The 20,033-nt window shown below is 48.5% G+C and overlaps 1 long non-coding RNA gene across 1 annotated transcript in view; it reads right to left on the bottom strand.

Annotated features, from left to right (window-relative positions):
• Positions 1-269: 269 nt before the first annotated feature.
• Positions 270-20,033, bottom strand: part of LOC118654305 — a 29,195-nt gene continuing 9,431 nt past the window's right edge. Inside the window, exons 2-3 of the long non-coding RNA XR_004966993.1 lie at positions 9,732-9,896; positions 270-1,299 (exon numbers count right to left, since the gene is read on the bottom strand). This is a non-coding gene — a long non-coding RNA (uncharacterized LOC118654305). The remainder of the gene's footprint in view (positions 1,300-9,731; positions 9,897-20,033) is intronic.

Raw genomic sequence — 20,033 nt, 5'->3', positions numbered from 1 at the left:
AGTCTGTGCCAAGTCAGAGGGGAGCCTGAGACAAAAGGAAACACTGATAAAACCATCTGGGCTTCATTTAAAGTTCTGATATTTTGTTCATCATGAATTTTTACATTAATTTTGATTTTTTAAAAATACTATTTGTTTTAATTACTGAATTTTTTGGTGCCCCCTTAAACTTTGCCCCAGAGGTGGGCACCGCACTCCCCTCCCCCTGCTCCTGGCCCTACTACCATGCTGAAATGTTTTATATTCAACATCATCTTTGCCACAAAAAATACTGTCGTGTGATTACTCTTTATGTATAAGTGTGTGTATGCAAACAACCACCGTTTCTATTTCAATTGCCAGGCCATCGCAGCTTGTTTTATCTCAATTTTCAAGTATATGTGCACCACCACCACCAAGTCCAGGCTCATTTCTGTTTTATAGATTTCCTAATTGGATATACATATTGTGTTTACCATGCTGCTGGGTTCCACTAAAATTTATATTCATACTTGAAAGCACAAATAATTCTGTCTTCAATGCTGAACTCTGTATATGAATTTGCAAGAATGTTTACAACAATGTTGGATGCGTCACCCTCACCAGAATGAACTTCCAAAAGCTTGACTTTGATTTCATTATCGAAATCAACTGAATTTCTGTAGGAAGCGTCTGATGACCTTAACTTAAAACTGCTGAGGGCCAGTAGGGTTAGTGGCAAGGAGCAGAGGCCCTTTCAAACTACTCAGCCTGGGGGACTGTGAGGGGGTGACGCCAGCAGGAGCCAGGAGGGTGCTCACGGAGACCTGCGCTGGAGCCCGCATGCGCCAGCTGCTGAGAGACCATGTGGGGTCTAGGACAAGCTCAGGCAGGGGCAGAACGTTTCCTCTGTCTGCTTCCTTTTGCTCTGCTCCCACCTGCAAGTTCTTTCCATATAGGCAGGTCAAGTTCACGAACCTATCTGGCTAGATCAGTTTTTGAGCCAACGACATGGGTGGCTGGCCAGCCTATGGATTGGCTGCCCGTGAGTTAGGTGCCAGCCTTTAGTCCAGTCAGCTGAGACCAAGGGGCAAGAGGTGGTGCATGGGCACAAGGGACAGAACATGGCCTCCTGAGCATGTAGGCATTGCCCTTAAGGGGGGCCGTGGCGCTGGCCTCCGTGGGCACTGATGGTGGCCCTGGCCCCGTCAGCACACAACTGCTGCCAGGCCTCCGTGACTCCTCCTCCAGGCAGCTCCTCTCTGCGGATGGCCCACGTGACATGGGTGCCCTCAGCTCCATTGCTGGAAGCTGCTCTCCGCGTCCATTTGACCAGACATTCTGAAAAGGAAAATATGTCCTCCACAGTGATCGTTCCTCACCACCCGGAAACCACATTCCCAAAATTACCCAGAGGAAGCTGCCAGCCTCTGCTCATGTGGTCTTGCACCACCTCAGAACCATAACAGCAAAAATTTATAGCGTCCTTGCAGAACATTTCCCAGCCTTCCTTGCACTCTTCACATGCGTGGTCATGTGATGCAGGCAGCGGTCAGGGCAGCCTGTGGGGTGACATTTCTAGGAAAGCCCCAGAGAGGGGACAGGCTCAACCACCACGTGCCTTTGGACTTGCTCTCTCTGGGGCTGTGGGTGCGCAGAGAGAGGAAGAGCAGCCACATGGACCACGAATGAGTGACAGGAAGGATTCTGGGCCTCTGACGGCATTAAGGACCCATCCTACCAGCACTGGGCTGCCTGCCTCTGTATTTCCTTTACTCAGAGGAAGGAGATGAAACTCTAATTTGTTTAAGCTGCTGTTTGTGGGAATCTCCCACAGCATCATTCCTAACTGATTCAGCATCCAGTCTTTCCTTTCCCACTGAGTCCAGTGCAGGGTAACTGGATGGAGCCACTGGGAGGCACATACATATACAGTCAGGGCGACACCTACCCCACTCCCCACCCCCACCCCCACCCCCATCCCTGGGTATGGTTTTCTCAATCAGCTGCAAGGAGCAGGAGCCCTTAGAGACAGAACACAGTTCTAGGAAAAAGGGAGGCTCACATTCCAGCTCTTCAGGAACTCCTGCTCGGATGGGGCTGGGAGGGAAGGGACATTTATTACGTATCCATTAAGGGGCAGGTATTATTTAACGCTCAGAAGAACCTTGCAAGGGAGGTGTTTGTTCATTTCATCCATGAGAAAACTGAGGTTCTGAGAGGCTGAGTGAATTGCTGTCTTAGGCTGCTACAACAAAATATCATAAACCGAGTGGCTTATACACGACAGAAATGTATTTCTCAGTTCTGGAGGCTGGGAAGTCCAGGATCAAAGCCAGCAGATTTGGTGTCTGTGTTACGGCTGCTTCCTAGAGCCTAGGTGCCTTCTCACCCTAGCCTCGAATGGCGCAAGGCGAGGGAAGCTCTCCAGCATCTCTTTTATAAGGGCACTAATCTCATTTGCGAGAGTTCCACCCGCATGACCCAATCACCTCCAAATACAATGACATTGGGGATTAGGTTTCAACACACAAATTTTGGGGGGACACAGACATTCAGCCGATAGCAGCTGCCCAGGTCGCACGGCTAGGAGGAAGGTGCTTCAGAGCTGGGAATGGAGTTGAGACATCTGATGCCATTCTCTGCTCTCTCTGCACTGCACTGCCCCGGCCGCAGACAGCCCCTGTGCCGCCGGGGGAAGCACTCCTGTCTTCGGGGAGAACTGCTCATTCCCCCCTCCAACTTTGTGGGTTTTTTTAAAAATATATTTTTATTGATTTCAGAGAAAAGGGAAATGGAGAGAGAGAGAGAAACATCAATGATGAGAGAGAATCATTGATTGGCTGCCTCCTGCATGCCCCACACTGATGACCAAGCCTGTAACCCAGGCATGTGCCCCGACTGGGAATCGAACCGTGACCTCCTGCTTCATAGGTTGATGCTCAACCCCTGAGCCATGCCAGCCGGGCCAACTTTGTGGTTTTAATGGGGATTGCCAATCATAGGCCCTCAAGGGTTGGTGCAGAATCCACATTGGACCAATCGCTGCAACTGCAAAATGTGAAGCCAGGTAGACACATGGAGGTCTTTAGTCCGAGAAAATAGTGTTGACGTGCAGAGACAGCCTTGCAGGGGCTCCTCCACCGCTGAGCAGCTGCACCCTCCCTGGTCCCACAGTTTGGTTGTGTGAACCTATATACTTTTGTTTTTTAATCCTCACCTGAGGATATTTTTTCCTATTGAAGGGAGGGAGGGAGGGACAGAGAGAGAAACATGGATGCAAGAGAGATATGTGGCGCTTGACCAGAGCCAGGGATCAAACCTGCAACCCAGGAATATGACTTTCACCAAGAATCAAACCTGTAACCTTTCGGTATGCAGGCCAACGCTCTGACCACTGGGCACACCAGCCAGGGAGAGCCTATACACTTTTTGACGAAGCCACTTTGAATTGGATTTCTGTCAGTTAGCTCCTGGTGGGAATGCAATTAGAAAAACTATTGGGTGGTATCTATGAAAACTGATCATATGCATATCCCATGACCCAGCAATTCCACTCCTAGACATATGCCCAACAGAAACAGAAACACTTGTGCTAGAGATTATTCCTAGCAGCACTATTTCTAACAGCCCCAAATGGAAACAACCCAAATACCCATCAACAGGATAATGGATAAATAAATGCGGTATATCTATACAATGGAGTGCTACACAGCAATCAGAATAAACCATCTATAAGTATATATAATATGATTGAATCTCACAGGCATTAGATGGACGTAAAGTGCATACTGTCCATTCCCTTTCTGTGGACTTTAAGAACAGGCAAAACTCATCAATGGTGACAGAAGTCAGAATAGCTGACATGGGAAGGAGTAAAAGAGAAGTAGGAAAAGGGGCATGAGCAGGAGCAGATCCCTGTTGTAGGGAAGTTTTTGTGCTTCCTTTGGAAACGGGAGTCCTGCAAGGAAGCGTTTTATTCTTCTTCTAAGCGATCTGGACACCTCTGAGCTACAGACTCAAAAATACTGACAGGGGAAAGAGGGGGGCAAGGAGAACGGATCCCCAGGGTCCCGCTCCTATCCGACTCGTAGGGTCACATCAACAAACTCTCTCATCCATGAGCAATTTTCTCTGTAGCATGCCATGCTACTTGACAGCATTTTACCCGCAGTAAAATTTCCTTCAAAATTGGAGCCAGTTCTCTCAAAGCCTGCCATGCTTTACCAACTAAGTTTGTGTCATATTCTAAATCCTTTGTTGTCATTTCAACAATCTTCATAGCATGTTCACCAGGGGGAAAAAAAATGATGCTAACAGGCTTGTTCAATGCAGGTTTGCCACAAATTCTCAATGTGTAAAAAACACAATATCGGCACAGCATAATAAAGTGTAGCACAATAAAATGAGGTATGCCTGTGTTTTCTTTGTATATAGAACGCTGGGTTGGAGGGGTTTTTTTGTTTGTTTTGTTTTTTTCATCACTTCAAAACATTGTTTCACTTCCTTTTAACCTCCATAGTTTCTGATGAGAGGTTGACAGTTTTTCTCTAACTACTTTCAGAATTAATTTATTTATCGTTAAAGACAAAGTTTATAAGTGTGATTATCATGTATCTGGGAGGCAATTTCTTTACATTTATCTTATTTGGGATTTGCTGAGTTTCTTGAACCTATAAATTTGGAGAAGTTTTCAGCCATTATTTTTCTATTATTATTTCTTGAATTGCATTCTTTCCTCTCTCCTAGGACTCCAATGGCATGAATGTTTGATATTTTGTTACTGTACCACAGGTCCCTGAAACTGTTCAAATTTTTCAATTTTTTATATCTCCATTGTTCAAACTGAATAATTTCTATTGATCTGTCTTCGAGTTCACTGACTCTTTCTGCTGTCAACTCCATTCTGCTATGGACCCTATTCAGTTATTTCTAAATTTTGGTTATCATATATTTTAGTTATATCATTTCTATTTTGTTCCTTTTTGTATCTTCTATATCTTTGTTGAGACTTTCTATCTTTTCGTTCATTGCAAGAGTCTTCACCCTTACTTCTTGGAATATATTTATAATAGCTGCTTTAAAGTAGTTTTCTGATAATTTCAAAATTTATGTTATCTTAGATTTGACATTGCCTTTTTACTGTGAGTTGAGATTTTTCTAGTTCTTCATATCCCAAATCATTTTAGATTGTATCCTGGCCATCTTGAATACCATGTTATGTAACTCTGGGTCTCGTTTAAACACCAAAAGGAATATTGATTTCTTTTTTTTCCTTTTTTTTTTTTTTTAATGTTTGCCGACATCTGACGTAGGCTAGGTACAGGTCGTAAGTTTTAACCCACTTTCTGGGCTCTGTTTCCATTATCAGCTCAGTTTTCACAGCCTTTTGCAATTCTGTTCAAATGTGGCCTACACGTGTAACTCCAGTGGCCAGTCAGGCCTGGTGGTCTGCCCCATAGTTCTGTTCTCAAAGCCTGTCATGTTCTGTTTAGGATCAGACCAATGCATTTACAGTTTGGAAGTGATCCCAGAAGTTCACACACAAAGTTATGGGATCACTCTTCTGTGCTTCTCCTTTCCACAATCACCCAACACTTTTAGGCTCCCTGGGGCCTCCCTTGCCAGGCTCCCAGCCAGAAATCTCAGGCTTTAGTTTCTCAGCTTTTCTATTGCTTCTTATGACTGTATCTGTCCAGGACTAACTAGTAGGAGGACAGAGAGGGGGGAAAGCAAACTGCCATTCTCTATGGTTCACATCTCTTCTGATAAGAGACAAGATTTTCTTTCCTCAGAATATTAGGCACCTACTTGGCTGATATATACTGCCATTACCACTGCCACCGCCACCACTGCAAGACTGTTTGGAGACTGGGATGGGAGATGACAGCGGAAAAGAAAAAAGAAACAGGAAAATTTCCCCATCTCTGATGCTAAGGAGCCTTTTCCTACTCTTCAGACCAGAAAGAGAGCTCCTTTGCTCCCATGAAGTTCTTTCTGTCTCTACCTAGGGCACCCTTCCAGGTTTGGGGCTGCATTTGAGTCCAGGCCAGGCAATACTGTAGGGGAGGGGGTCAGGAAAGGGAAACTCATCCCAGTTCAGTTGTATTTCAAATTCTTTTTCTCTCTTCAAACTACTGGCTACTATTTAATTTTCAGGTGGTCAGATAGCGGGTTCATACATCCCGTCCAGGGTTTATAATTGTATTCAGTAGGAGACATATATGTTTACGCTGTCTTTCTCAGAACCAATCTTTCATCTGCTGGGTTTTAATTTCACTTATATATTTTTATTTCTAGACTAGAGGCCTGGTGCACGAAATTCGTGCATGGGTAGGGTCCCTAGGCCTAGCTGGCAATCAGGCCTGATCAGGATCCCCACCTCCCCGCCTCCTCCTTCCCTCGCTCCCAGAGCACCCTGCCACCTCCGCTGGTCGCCCACCATGTTCCGCGCCACCCTCTGGTGGTCAGCACACATCATAGCGAGTGATCGAACTCCCGTTCGACCAGTCAAACTCCTGAGGGGACACTTTGCATATTAGCCTTTTATATCTATGTATATAAAAGCCTAAGCAACTGAACGACCAAACAACCAGAACAACCGGAACGACTGGTCAGCCAGTAGCTATGATGCGCACTGACCACCAGGGGGCAGACACTCAACACAGGAGCTGCCCCCTGGTGGTCTGTGCACTCCCACAGCGGGAGCGCCGCTCAGCTGACCAACCTGTCCCAGCGGACCCCAGCCCGGTGGCAGCCACTCCCTCCCTCAGTAGTCCTGCAGGTCCAATCTCCAGAGAATGGGCCAGGCACCTACAGACCAGCGCTGCCAGCACAATCCTGACAGCGCTGCCACTGCCGGCCTTCTGAAAGTCAGCCTCGGGCACCAGGGCCGCTTCCCCTCCCTAGACGCTCCGCAAGGAAGAAACAATATAAAAGCGGCCTCCAGGTGGTTCCCAACAACCAACGTGAACATATCCGGATCCTGGGCCGGCAAGGGCGTCCCACCAACCACCTGGAGGGCTGATCGCATCGTCCACCCCACTCCCCTCAGGACCCCACCCGTGCAGGCCTCTAGTATATAGATATTGTACTTGGGTTTTTTTCAAGCTCATCCAATCAGTTCTGATACTCTCTCTCTTATTCTTCTGTCAGACACTCAACCACCTCTTTAATTTCTTTAAGAAACCACACATAATTATTTTATCTTCTATAACAGGTCATTCCAATATCTTCAGTGGTTGTTGGTCTGACTCAGCAATATTGTTTCTGCTGACTCTCATTTCATGTAGCTTATGTCCTCTTCTGTTTAATGATTTTTTATTTTTATTTTTTTGTGTGACCTCCTGTTCCTTGGAAGTTTATCTGTGATAATTCTTAAAGCCTAGATTTAAAGTGTGTCCCTCTGGGAGCATTAGCAATTGCTTTATCAGGCATCTGGGGAACTGCATTTTTTTGCCAGTTGTTTTTTTGTGGGTTTTTGTTTGTGTGTTTGTTTTTAAGGAGGGGAGCACAGGGAGCAATATAGTGTGAATTCAGGTGCCACACCCACTTAAAACTTAGAAACTCTCAGGAAAGATCTTTCTTTCCTCTGCTCCAACCCTAGTGAAGACAGAGGCAGCTGAACCTCTGGCTCTTCTTTTTTCCTAGCCCTTGGGAATCCTAGCTTTATGCAGCTGGGACCTAGCTGTTTCGAGCTGTCTTTCTAGGTCCCACCTTGCGTGGACCCCAGGAATTATCTTCTGTGCCACGTGCTGTGTGGCCTGTTAAACCCAGACTTTGGGTCACAGGGATAGGCAGGGTAAGTGCTGGCTCCAAAACCTGTTCACCTCTGTGGACTCAAGCTTTCTTGATGCTTCTGAAAATGACATTACCCTCACTTTCTGTCATCTAAGTTATTTTTTTTAATATTTTAAAAAAAAACGTATGCAGCATTTTAGGCGTTCTACCCCAGGGGATATTTCTCTCTGCACCTGCTGCACATGGCATCTTTGACTTCTGCTAGGAGAGTCCATTCGGATCACGGTTACTGTGATAGCTAATAACCTTGCTTTTATTGTCCCCGCCTAATTTTGTATTTACCGCTGATTATATTTTCCTCCCTCTTTCTCCTTTTCCTTTTCTGGCTTGGCCAACTTTCTCTTTATTCCTTATTTCAAATCCCACCACCACCACCATCATTACTTACTTATTTAGAAATTCTACTCTGCTTTTCAATTTTGCAGCTGGCTTTGCCTGTTAACTTCTCCCCAACCCTTTTTGAAATCTTTAGAATCTTTTTATTCTCTACTCTCCAAAATGCGTCCCCTTCCGTGGATTTGCTAGTGACTTAGACCAGCGCTGTCCAGGAAACTTCCTGCAGTGGTGGAAGTGTTCTGTGTGCTCCGGCCAACAAGAAGCCACTGGCCACGTATAGCCACTGAGCACTTCAAAGGTGCCTAGAGCAACTGAGGAACTAAATGTTTGATCATGTTTAATTTTCATTAATTTAAATGTAAGGAGCCACATGTGACTAGTGGCTACCACACTGGACAGTGCAGACTTTGATGATTTCATTTCTGACTTTTAACACATGTCCCCTGACAGCATGGCTTTCTTTGTTTGAAGAATCCCTACTTAACACTACAAATTATTAACCACATTGTCATAATTCATTCTGATTTAACTATATGCATCCATTCCTTCCGACTGTTTTCCTGAGTACTTTTTCATCCCCTGTTGAGATCTCTCTTCTAACCCAGTTTTCATGTCTCCTTGAGTACTTCGTTCACTCCTTGTGTGCCCCTCAAAATTACCCTAACAGAATTAAGGTATCTCGGGATTAAGACTCTTGGGTCACAACTCTTTTCCCTAACAGCCTGTAGAAGTTTTACTGTCCAGTATTGCAGATGTAAAAATCAATGCTGGTTTGATTCTCTTTGAAATCACCTGCATGAGCCTGTATGATGTTCCCTTTATACCCTGGGGTGGCTGGTAAGAATCTCCAACCACAAACTGAGGAATATGAGGAGAATAACTGCTTATCTAACTGAATCCATTGGAGCCCTCATTTCACGTAGACGGGAAACACCGACCTAACCTTTGCTAAGGCTACGGCCCAGTCACCAGTGTCGGGGCCAGGGGGAGCCCCAGGAGGACCTAGTTCTTGGTCCTTTGCCACGTTCATTGTCCACCCAGAGACGTCTCGACATCAGACATCGGTGCCCACCAACTACGCTTTGCCTTTCTCTGGGCTCCACCTCAGCCTCTCCGAGTCCTCCTGCCCTCCGTGCCCTCACTGTGCCACACTCTTGGGCACAACAAAAGCACCCTGCCACGTGCACCCCATTCCGGGCTGTGGGAAACTCCTTAGGCACACAGGAGCCTCCTGCTGCTCCTGGGAGCCCTGGGAGGCCCTATCAGGCCCACGTGCCCGGATGTGCCCAATGAACAACGTCCACTTCTGCTCCAGGACCTGTCACAACACAAGGAGGTCGGGCTCCTCCCACCTCCTTGGCTACACCGGGCGCAGCGCCTCCCCATTCGTAGATCCCTAGGTCCATCTGGGCGATCCATCTCTCCTCTCACTTCCCCTGTGAGTCTCCTCCCTCCCCAGCTCATTAATCTTTATTTGGTTTGGGAGCCACATAGAGAGTGAGAAGCAAAGACTGAATTCAAATTCAGGTGTCCAGACATGCAAGACAGGCCCCTCCCAAGCCTGCAGGGAGCGCTCACAAAGCAGGCGCCCTGCCCCGTGCAGAAGCTGCCTGGGAACCCCTCGGGCAGGGACTTACCTGCCAGACAGGAAGTATTCAATAACTGCTATTGGAAGAGGTTGAGGCCACCCAGGCAGAAGGTGTGCAATCCTTTCCCACTCTTCACGCATGGCTGAGTCTCCGCTGTGGGCCTGACACTGATCACTGCTTGACCCATCAGCCAGGGAGCTGCGAGGAGTGGGGCTGGGGAAGGGATGAAGTTAAGAGATGAATGTGTGTACCCCAGCATGTTGGATAGCACAGTCACATCACAATGATTGATGCCAGATGCCATGCTCAGAGCTTTCTGACTCCTCACATTGCCTTTTCCAGAATGAAAGAGTCTTCTCCGGTCCCCTTTTATAGATGGGGAAATTGAGGTTTCGAGAGATTGCCCAAAGTCACACAGCAGATAACTGGAGAAGTTGGGATTCAAATCAGCTTGAAAGTTAAGGCCCAAACCTCCACACCGCACAGCCGCTGCTCCACCAGCTGTGTGTGATGCTACCCACTTAACAGATGAGGGAACTGAGGCCAGAGGAAGGAAAGAACTTGCTCAAGTTAGTGGGAGACCTGGACCTAAACTCAAGACTAGAGCCTGGGCTGTTTAACCTCAGTGGCCCCTGCCAGAAGGGAAGACAGATCTGGATGTTTGTGCCCTGGGGTGGCGGCCATCAGTACATCTGGTGCCCGTCCCAGCCAGCAGAAGTCAGCCTTTCGGGGTGAGCAATAGCAAGGCAGGCCCACACGGTCACCTGGAGACCAGGCAGTGTGCAGCCCCCAGCACAGAGGATACGTTTCGCAAGAGAGTCTCACCCCCCTCTCCCCCCTGCCAGTGCCCACACCCCACAGTGCTCACCTGCACTTCAGCCAGCAGGCTCAAGGCCCTGCTGAGTGGGTAGCCAGGAAAGTGTCTCCGCCCTCTGACCTAGTTGATTGGGCCAGAACTGGGCACCCGACTGGCTGGGCCAATCAACTTCCTTCTCTCCTGATTTCACAGGATGTGCATCTCCCTCCCTGCAGCTGTGGGCCTGGGGCGTCCTGAGGCCAGGCTGGTGGGAGGAGGCCCCGCCAGGCAGAAGGCTGTGGTGGCCATGAGAAGACCCCTTAAGCTCTCTGACTGTGGGGAGCAGAACTGACCCACGGCTTCAGCAGCTGCGCTCTGGGCCTTAAAGGTCAGTAAGTCCACCTGCCTCGTTCTACATGTGAGGAAACTGAGGCTCAGAGAGGGGGTGGTGTGGTCACGGTGAGGGAGGGAAGGAGTGGCCATATCAACAGCTGGCCTTGGACAGATGGCTCTTCACCTGCAGTTTGAAAGGCAGCAGCACTAAGACTGAGAAAGAGGCCCCCTTCCCCGACTGCATCCACAGGCTCCGCTGGCCAGCGATGGGCACGGCCAGAATACGGAGCAGACCCATTCCCAGGACGGGCGGCAGCTTCTGACAGGCACCTGGGCTACAGGGCTCCCCGTGGGCCTGGCCAAACTTCCTTAAAACTGCTCTGCAATTCAAAATGCGTCCGCTCAGCCTGCCTTCTCCCCTCCCTTCTCCCCTTCACCTGGTTCAGATCAGCAGCTAGGCCTGGAGCACCGCAGCCACCCCAGCCTCGTCCCATTTCCCTTCACAGATCTGCTCTCTAATAAACCGCTTGCACATTGAATTCTGCCTCGGTGTCTGCTTCTCAGGGAACTGGGATGAATTCCAGGCCTCACCCTGCGGGCCAGTCCTGGCTCCAGGACCAGCCTGTGTCTTCCTGAAGTGATAGGACATCCATGGGACACACACCAGCTGGGACAGTGGACAGCGGGAGCCAGTCCTCATCCTGCCCAGGACCCGTTACTCCCTAATGCACAGACTCAGGGAATGCTCCCCTCCTGAGACCCAGGTTCCACCTTTCCCTGGAGCCCCTGCAGCCGCTCCCGTCTCAGACAATCCCAGTTCTGGGACCTTTCCTACGTCAGAGGTGAATGTGTGGGTGTGAGGTAGGCTGGAAGCAGAGCAGAAAGGGACCGTCATATACTCATTTGTGTCTTATGATCCAGGAATTCATCACGCACCCACTATGTGCAAGGCACAGTGACAGCAGAGTACGCCAGGAACGGCACAAGGTTTGGAGACGCTGGAAAGGAAGAATTGAGTTGCAGTATTCCCCACTCAGAGCTGTGCGACTTTGAGCAAGTTACTTAGCCTCTCTGATCCCATTTCCTCATTGATAAATGGATTGTGTGAGAATTTCATGCTTCAGAGAACAACAAAGTGGCAATCACAGATTTCTACAAATAGCCAGAGGTTCTATTGTTAGGGCTGCATTATTACTTCTGTCCTTAAAGGAAAGAGCCAGCAGTACCAGCGTCTGATCCTTCATGCTGAGCACCCAGAGACCAGCCTCCTACACATTGTCAGTGCTGGAGCCTGTGTTCTGGCCAGTCACCCACATCCTGAAGGACAGGACCGAGTCTGGCCCACGACTCATGCCTTTCTCCTCTACCAACAGACCTCCTTCCATGAGAGCAGCTTCTACTGGCTAAAGACGAGGGCACAGAGAAGGTGGAGGGGAGGAGCAGGAGCCAGGGCCCTACGGAGGATGGCCTGGCCACCAATGGAAGGACTGAGATGTGAAGCAGACGTAGAACCAGTCCTCAGGGCTGGGCTACAGAACTGGACATCTTTGACCTGAGTTACCTGGTTAAACTCTATAAACTCTCTACATTCCAAGAGATAGATGTAGACAAAGTTACCAGCAGATTCTGAGGAAGGAGAGCTCAGACCCAAATGGAAAAGTCAAGGAGGAGGTGGCATTTAGCCAAGTCCTAAAAGATTCTGGGGGGACTAGAGAAGGTGGGAAACTCTGAGAAAAAGAACCAGTATGAGCAGAGGCTGGGCGATGGGAAAGGATGAGAGAGCGTCCCCCTGGAGTGGGACAAAAAGGAGAAAAGTTAGAGATTATGCCATAGGAGTGATTAAGTAGGACCCTAAATACCCTGGCCAGGCGTCTGACATTTACCCTGTTCAGCAGAGGGGCCACAAGGATGGTATTTGGAGCATAGAAATAATGCTCCCACGTGTATTAGCCAGATGGGTGGCCCAGGCAGACCCCAGAAAGGCTTGGCAGGCCTTGCCTTTATTTTATATCGCCCCATCTCTCTGTGTTGTGTGTGTTTTTTAAGATTTTTTTATTGATTTTTTTTTTTTTTAGAGAGAGAGAGGGAAAGGGAGGGAGAGGGAGAGAGAAACACCGATGTGAGAGCAAAGCATTGATTGGCTGCCTTCCACATGCCCCTCACTGGGGATTGAGCCCCCACCCTGGGCATGTGCCCCGACTGGGAATCCAACTGGCAACCTTTTGGTACATGGGACAACACCCAATCAACTGAGCCACACTCTGGCCAGGGCTCTGTCTGTGTTTTAATCAGGGGGTGAGAGTTAGGAAAACTATGCATTCTATATGTCATGAGCCTGTCACGCATCTCCTATGCACCCTCTCCCAATACACAGGCAGGCTCACACTCACATGCACTAATACACCGACCCATTCCCAGATTGCATGGCCAACATTAGCCACCAGAGGGCGCCTCCAACACCCCAGCAAAGCGGGAATCACACTGGGCTAGCATCAGCCCTAAACAGAAGGGGCCTTAGAGATCAACAAGTCCAACCTGCCTCATTTCACACGTGGGGAAACCAGTGCACAGAGGGCAGGGTGCTATGGTCAAGGTGAGGGAGAAGGGAGTGGCCACCTCAACAGCTGGATCTGAGCAAATGGCTCTTAAACTGCAATTTGCAAGTCAACAGAATTAAGACCGAGAAAGAGACACCCCCACATGCCAGCACATATGGCATTCACATCCCCACTTCTCCAGAGAGGTTCTCCTCACCAGCCACCACAGTGCCTGCCTTTCCACCAGTAGAGGGTCACTCTTTTAGATTAAAATACACCATGTCCAACACCCTCTGTGTAAATGTCCTGGTACATGTCCCACAAGGTGACAGATCACATCTTCAGGCCCTGAGGTGGGATGTCCACACTCTTACTAGGATCCCACTGCAAGCTGGGAGTGGGGCAAATCTCCCCCCTTTTCCCAGGGCGCTGCCCTTGCTCCTCCCATTCCTGGAACACCCCTTCTCTGACAGGGAGGCCCTGAGAGTGAGGTCCCTTCATCCTTCACCCTCCTATGTCACTTTCTCTGGAAACCTTCCCATGTTTCTCTCCACCTGCTGGGAGCCGGTCCATCCTTGCTGTTTCAAGGGACCTGGCATATATGGCATACTGTTCTTAATATGTTTGCTCACCTTCTTGGCACTGTGTGTTTTAACCAAGGTCACCTCTCTGAGAAAGGTTGTTTCCCTAGGTAGGGATTTTCCCCTGAAGTTAGAGAGGGAATAAAACCCCTGAACTAAGTGCCAGGCGGGTAATTAATCACTTTAACTACGAACAATCATGCTTAAGCTACATAATCTTTACTCCCTGGAATGGAGATAAGAAACGCCCTAACCTTTGGAATAGAGATTAATAGGATTGGAATCAACTGGTATAAATACAGATGTAACAAGACAACAGGACACAGAACCTAGACACAGAACCTAGACACAGAACCTACACAGAACCTAGAGACAGAAGAACTTCGCTGGAGAAAACATGGCAAAAGATCCTGGACAGAAACTGGCCACAGAACCTAGAGACAGAACCTGGCAAAAGATCCTGGACAGAAACTGGCAACACAACCTAGAGACAGAACCTAGCGAGAGAACATGGCAAAAGGTCCTGGATAGAACCTGGCTACAGAACTTGGCTGGAGAACCTAGACAGAACCTGGCTGAAGAACCCGGCTACCAAACCTGGCGACCGAACCTGGCTGGAGAACCTAGTGAGAGAACCGAACCAGAACCTGGCTGGAGATCCTAACCAGAACTTCGCTGGAGATCCTGACCAGAACTTGGCTAGAGATCCTGGCTAGGCTGCTGATCAACTGAACGCTGTCTTCGTGTCATTCCTTCTTCGCCGACTCCGTCCACACCTTTGGGGACCCCTGGACCTGTTGGGGTTGGACCCCAGCATCCACCCTGTTCTCCACAGCTCTCTGGGTCCCCCCCTGCCAGCCCGCCACCCACCGCAGTTCAGATGGTTATCTGTTCTGATGTCCTCAGCCCTAGCCTCTGGGAGCCCCTCACGGGTACAGGACTGTGAGCTGGTGCCTGGCTCACTGCCTGGCTCCTCCAGCCGCGCTGCTGAACGTCTCCTTGCTGCTGTTTGATGGGAGGAGACGGCGCAGTCCCACAGAGTGGGGGCTGAGATCAGGAGCCCTGTGTTCCAGTCCCAGTCCTGCTACAAACTGCTGGAGGTACGTCCCTCCCCCTCTCCCAGGTCTCCCTGTGTTCTTTCTGGCCCTTAAGAGAAATGAATGGCCGAGGCACCCCTGGGGTCCCTTCCCACTCAGACATTCTGAATCGGAGGTTTAACTTACAATGGCCCTTCAGAGAAAAGCCAAGTCCTACTAGTAGACGATTCCCAAGGCCAAGAGAGTGGCTCTTCCTTCCACCACTGTGGGACCACCACCTCCCATTCCTTGAAGTACCTCCTGTAAACAGCAGGGGGCAGGAGCTCTTCAGTGTGCGGACATGAAAGAATCGCACAGAAATGCTTGCAAGGAGGCTGCTATTGCAGACAATGCCCTCAAACTCAGAGCCGTAATTCCAAGAATTATTAACCATAATTCCAAGAATTATTAACTTGAATTTTCTGATGGTTACGAGGCCTTTGAGATTCTATAGAATCCATTTTAATGGTGGACCTTGGATGGAAACTGGCAGCAGTGGAGAGGTTGGAGATTTTGGAAAACATTCAGGAGCCCTTGATCTTTGCTTGTCAGGGCCTGTGCCCCAGGCTGGTTTGGCCTTTAAGGTCCTAAACCCCCACCTCTTCCTAGGCCCTGCAGGCTCCTCCCTCTTGACCTAAGCACTGATACATGGTCACATGAGTTCCTTTTTAATGTAAACACAGGGCAAGCTGCTGCCTGAGGATACACTCTGGACGATAACTGGAAATGGGCCCATGGCTTTAGTCTTTGTCTGCAAGGGGTTGGGTCGAAGGGGTGGGAGGTGAGGGTGGGGCCTCAGGAGACCTGCCAGCCCGAGGCCTGCATTGAAGAGACCTCAGGGAGAAGTGGAGGCAGAGCTGAGTCTGGCCTCAACCTCCCTGCGGACAGCTGAGCCTTCACGAGGCAGGTGCTCACAGTATGAGGACTTCGTGAGCCCCAAATTCTCCCTCCTCCTGCTCCTCGTCTTCGCCTCCTCCTCCTCAAGCACACAGTTGCTTTTCAGGAGGGTGGAACACAACTCTGCGAGTCAGGAGGTACAAGGCTGGTCCCCACCCCTGTCGTCTGACACGTCACTTCCCTGACCTGGGACTCACCTATCCCATTGGTAAAATAGGGACAAGAACCGCCGCCCCACCGAGCACATCAGAACTCCCATGTTCCTTCAAGCTCCTGAGCCTTTGCCGATGCTGTTCCCCTGCCTGGATGGCCTCTTCCCAGGCTCCCGGTGGCAAACCCCTGCTGTCCTAACGCAGCCGAGCAGCCTCCCCAGCATCACCCTGCTGCTGATGTGCTTAATTTGGGGGTGGGAGTAAAGCACCCATACAACTCCCCTGAACAGGGAGGTCCATTTCAGTATTATCTGCAATAAAATAAAGTTAGGATTTAAATGTCCACAATTAGGAAAAATAGTAACAATGATGATGACAATGTCTGACACTCACCAAGTGCTTACCATGCACATGATTCACAACTAACCCTCGCAAGGAACTTACAGGGAAGCAATTACTATTCCATTTGACAGATAAAGAAACTGAGGCACAGCGAGGTTAAGTGGTAGAGGTAGGACATGATTCATTCATTTCATGGCATATTACCCGGTCATTTAACATCATGATGATGTGCTGAAATCCAACACCATGAGGAAATATGTATGATCTAATGTGAAGGGATATGCATATACATATGTTTGCATAAAATAGAATATATAAAAATAAAATATTTTTAAAAGACAGGTGAATAAAAATACAACAAAATGACCACAGTGGTTTACTCTGTGTAATGGGTTATTTTCATGTTCTTCTTTCTTCTCTGCATTTTCCACACTTTTTTACAATAAGCAGACACCCTTTTAAACTGGGCATCAAATATTGTCTGCAAGCAATTTGAAAGGGGCAAACTGAACTAGTTAGGTCTGAAGAGAATGCGAGGAGTGAAAAAAACTTGATCCTGAAGGTGCTTCTCCACGCTTCCCTCTGACTTGGCCTCCCAGGCTGAGAAGTTGTTTTATCCTAACAGGATTCATTCATTCATTCATTCCCTCCCTCGCTCATCAGGTGCCAGGCATGTGGAGGAAGATACAGAGATAATCAGACTTAACCTGTCCTTCACTGAGCGGAGACTGGGGGATCACTGAGTGGCAGGAGAGGGGTCAGGGCGCAAAGGACCCCCGGGGAAGAGGGAGAAGTCTGTGATCTGTCGAAGGCCGTGCAGCCCGCAGGGCCACCCTGTTCATAGCCGTATCCCCAGCATCCAGCAGCCTAAGATGAATGAATGAACAAATAAAGAAAAAAGACAAATGGTCAACTGGGGGGAAATACCTGAAAGTTTATCACAGAGAAGGCACTAATGCCTCTAATTTGTAAAGGGTGTCTAAACACGGGGAAGGAAAAAACCAACACGCTCCTAGAAAAGTGAGCTACAAATCTTACCAGACAATTCACAGAAAGAGAAACGCAAAAAGACCGTCACCATTGGAAAGATGACCAACATTGCTCAAATAAAAGAAATGCAAACTGAAGATGCCACTTCCCACCTATCAGACTGGCAACAGTCCAAACCTTTGGCAGCGCATTCTGTTGGGGAGGGGGTGGGCAGACCAGCGCTCCTCTAGGTAGCGGATGGGAATGCAAAATAGTGCAATCCCTTTGCAGAACATTTTGGCAAAAGCCAGCAAAATTGTGAGTATATTCAACCTGTGACTCGAGAATCCCATTGCTGGGAATCTACTCCAGCAGATACACCGAAAGATGTGAGCAGAAGGGTTGTTATTGCACCTCAATTAGTAAGAGCAAAAGACTGAAAACAAGGAAGAGGTCCATCAGCAGGGAACTGTGGCTGCAGCACAACGGAGGGTTCCGGCTGTAAAGGAGAACAAGGGAAATCTTGATAGACTGACTGCTGCAGGCGGATCACAGGCGAAGCGAACCATGACTAAAGCGAGGGGAGGACAGTGCCATTGCAGGTCAACACTTACCTGAGAAAAGGGGGGGAGGAACACAAATACATATGCACATATGTATGTATTTTATATATACCAGTATGTGTGTATAGATCTATATAGACCAATGAAAGGAAACGCATACTTTTTAAAAATAAATAGTTATGGGGAGGGGGGTTGGGTGAGGGGAGATAAATAAAAATTACAGCTTTCTAAATATTAATTTTTATTTTTTTAATCCTGATCCAAGGATATTTTTCCATTGATTTTTACAGAGAGGGGAAGAGAGAGGGGAAGACAGAGAGAAACATGGATGTGAGAGAGACACATCAATTGGTTGCCTCCTGCATGTACCCCGACCAGGGCCCGGGCCAGGGAGGAGCCTGCAACCAAGGTACGTGCCCTGGACCAGAATCAAACCCAGGACCCTTCGGTCCACAGGCCGACACTCTAGCCACTGAGCCAAACTGGCTAGGGCCTAAATGTTCTTTATTTTGTATGATAGACTTTGAAACCATAAATAAAATTTAAAATTTTTAAATAAATTCATAAAACCCACAAGCAAAATGAAGCAAATACATGTGTGCATTAGGTTAGGGGTAGAACCACACAAAGAAGAACCGCTCCAAATGGCTTCCAAGCAAAGTTACTGCAAGACCCATCAGCCAATCCCAGTGTGTGCACCTTATTTGCAGCCTGATCCAAACAAACAAGATGTAAAAGACAAAAAATAATTCTGCCACTCATGAGATAATGAGGAAAACGTGAGCACTGGCTAGGTAGTTGAATTAGCTGTGACGACGGCACACATTTTAGGTGAGATAATATTGAATATTTATGAATGAAGTGATAGGACAGCCTGGATTTGCTTTTTTAAAAAAAGGCCATGGTGGAGAGTGGGATGATGAAACAAGATCAGCCCCAAGGGGGTAATTGCTGAAGCCGGCTCACCGGTGGGCAGAGCCTAGAGCCACCTCTTCCCTGTCACTGCATCAGTCCTTGCCCTGAAGGGCCTGTCCCCATGCGTGGGTGCTGTAGGGGAGACACAGTCCCTTTCCTGGAAGACCCTTAGTCTAACCTGATGGGGTAACACTGACCGGACCCCAAGGGTTCCCAGACTGGGGAAAACCAGACTCATTCTGTGGTTCCCAAGCTTGACGACCTCCCCAATATTTTTGAGACTTAATAATATCGTAGTTTCTTGAAGACGAAGTTACAGAGGTGAACGTGCTCTAACTATTGCTACGAATGCGGAGCAAGAAGGGACAAGGTGGGTCCAAACTTGTGAGGGGAGGGCCCAGATGTGCCAACGGAGGGAGGTGGGTTAAAAAGGGAAAGAACAATTTTCAAGAAAAATGTCCTAAAGGACCCAGCAGGGTGATTCAATGTCGTTGACGGGCTGTAGGGGGCGCTAGAAGAACGTAAGTATTGGTGGGCAGCTCTAGGGAAGATAAGAAGACTTAGGAAATTTCAGGAAGTTTCAAAACACAGTCTTCCCAGGGGCATGTGTGGCACTTCACTTGTAAAGGCTGAGAAGATGGCATACCTGCCTCTCATGGTTATTAGAAAGGTCAGTGTGAGCACATACCAGCAGGTGAAACAGGACAGAGGAGTTATGTGCATAAAAGGATGCCTGAAGCCAGGACAACCTACTGGCAGTGGATTATTAGACATGTACAGTGGGGCCTTGACTTACGAGTTTAATTCGTTCTGAGACCGAGCTTGTTAAGGAGCTCGTTAACTCAAATTACTCTATCAACTCAATGCAAAAAATCTACCAAGAGACAGCTGGTATCTCAAAAAACTCGTTAGTTGGGACACTCGTAAAACAAGGCCCCACTGTACTGTCTAAGCCAGTTCTTGCAATGTAGTGGAAGGAGCACTTAGAGTCAGAGATCTCTGGTTTCGGCCCTGTTTTTCCCATTGCAGAGCTGCGTGGCATTGGCAGCTCACTGCACCTCTCTGAGCGTCAATTTTCACATCTGTAAAATGGGCATAGCACTCTACTCAGCGGTTGTGAGGATTAAAGGAGAGAAATGCATTCGCGTGCTTGGTGCCCACTGAGCCCAGCCGGCAGGAGGATCTTGGT

This window comes from Myotis myotis, unplaced genomic scaffold (assembly GCF_014108235.1).
Source record: "Myotis myotis isolate mMyoMyo1 unplaced genomic scaffold, mMyoMyo1.p scaffold_m19_p_1, whole genome shotgun sequence".
NCBI classification, from domain to species: Eukaryota; Metazoa; Chordata; class Mammalia; order Chiroptera; family Vespertilionidae; genus Myotis; species Myotis myotis.
Note: the sequence above shows the minus strand (reverse complement) of the source record. Positions and strands in the feature narration are given on the sequence as shown.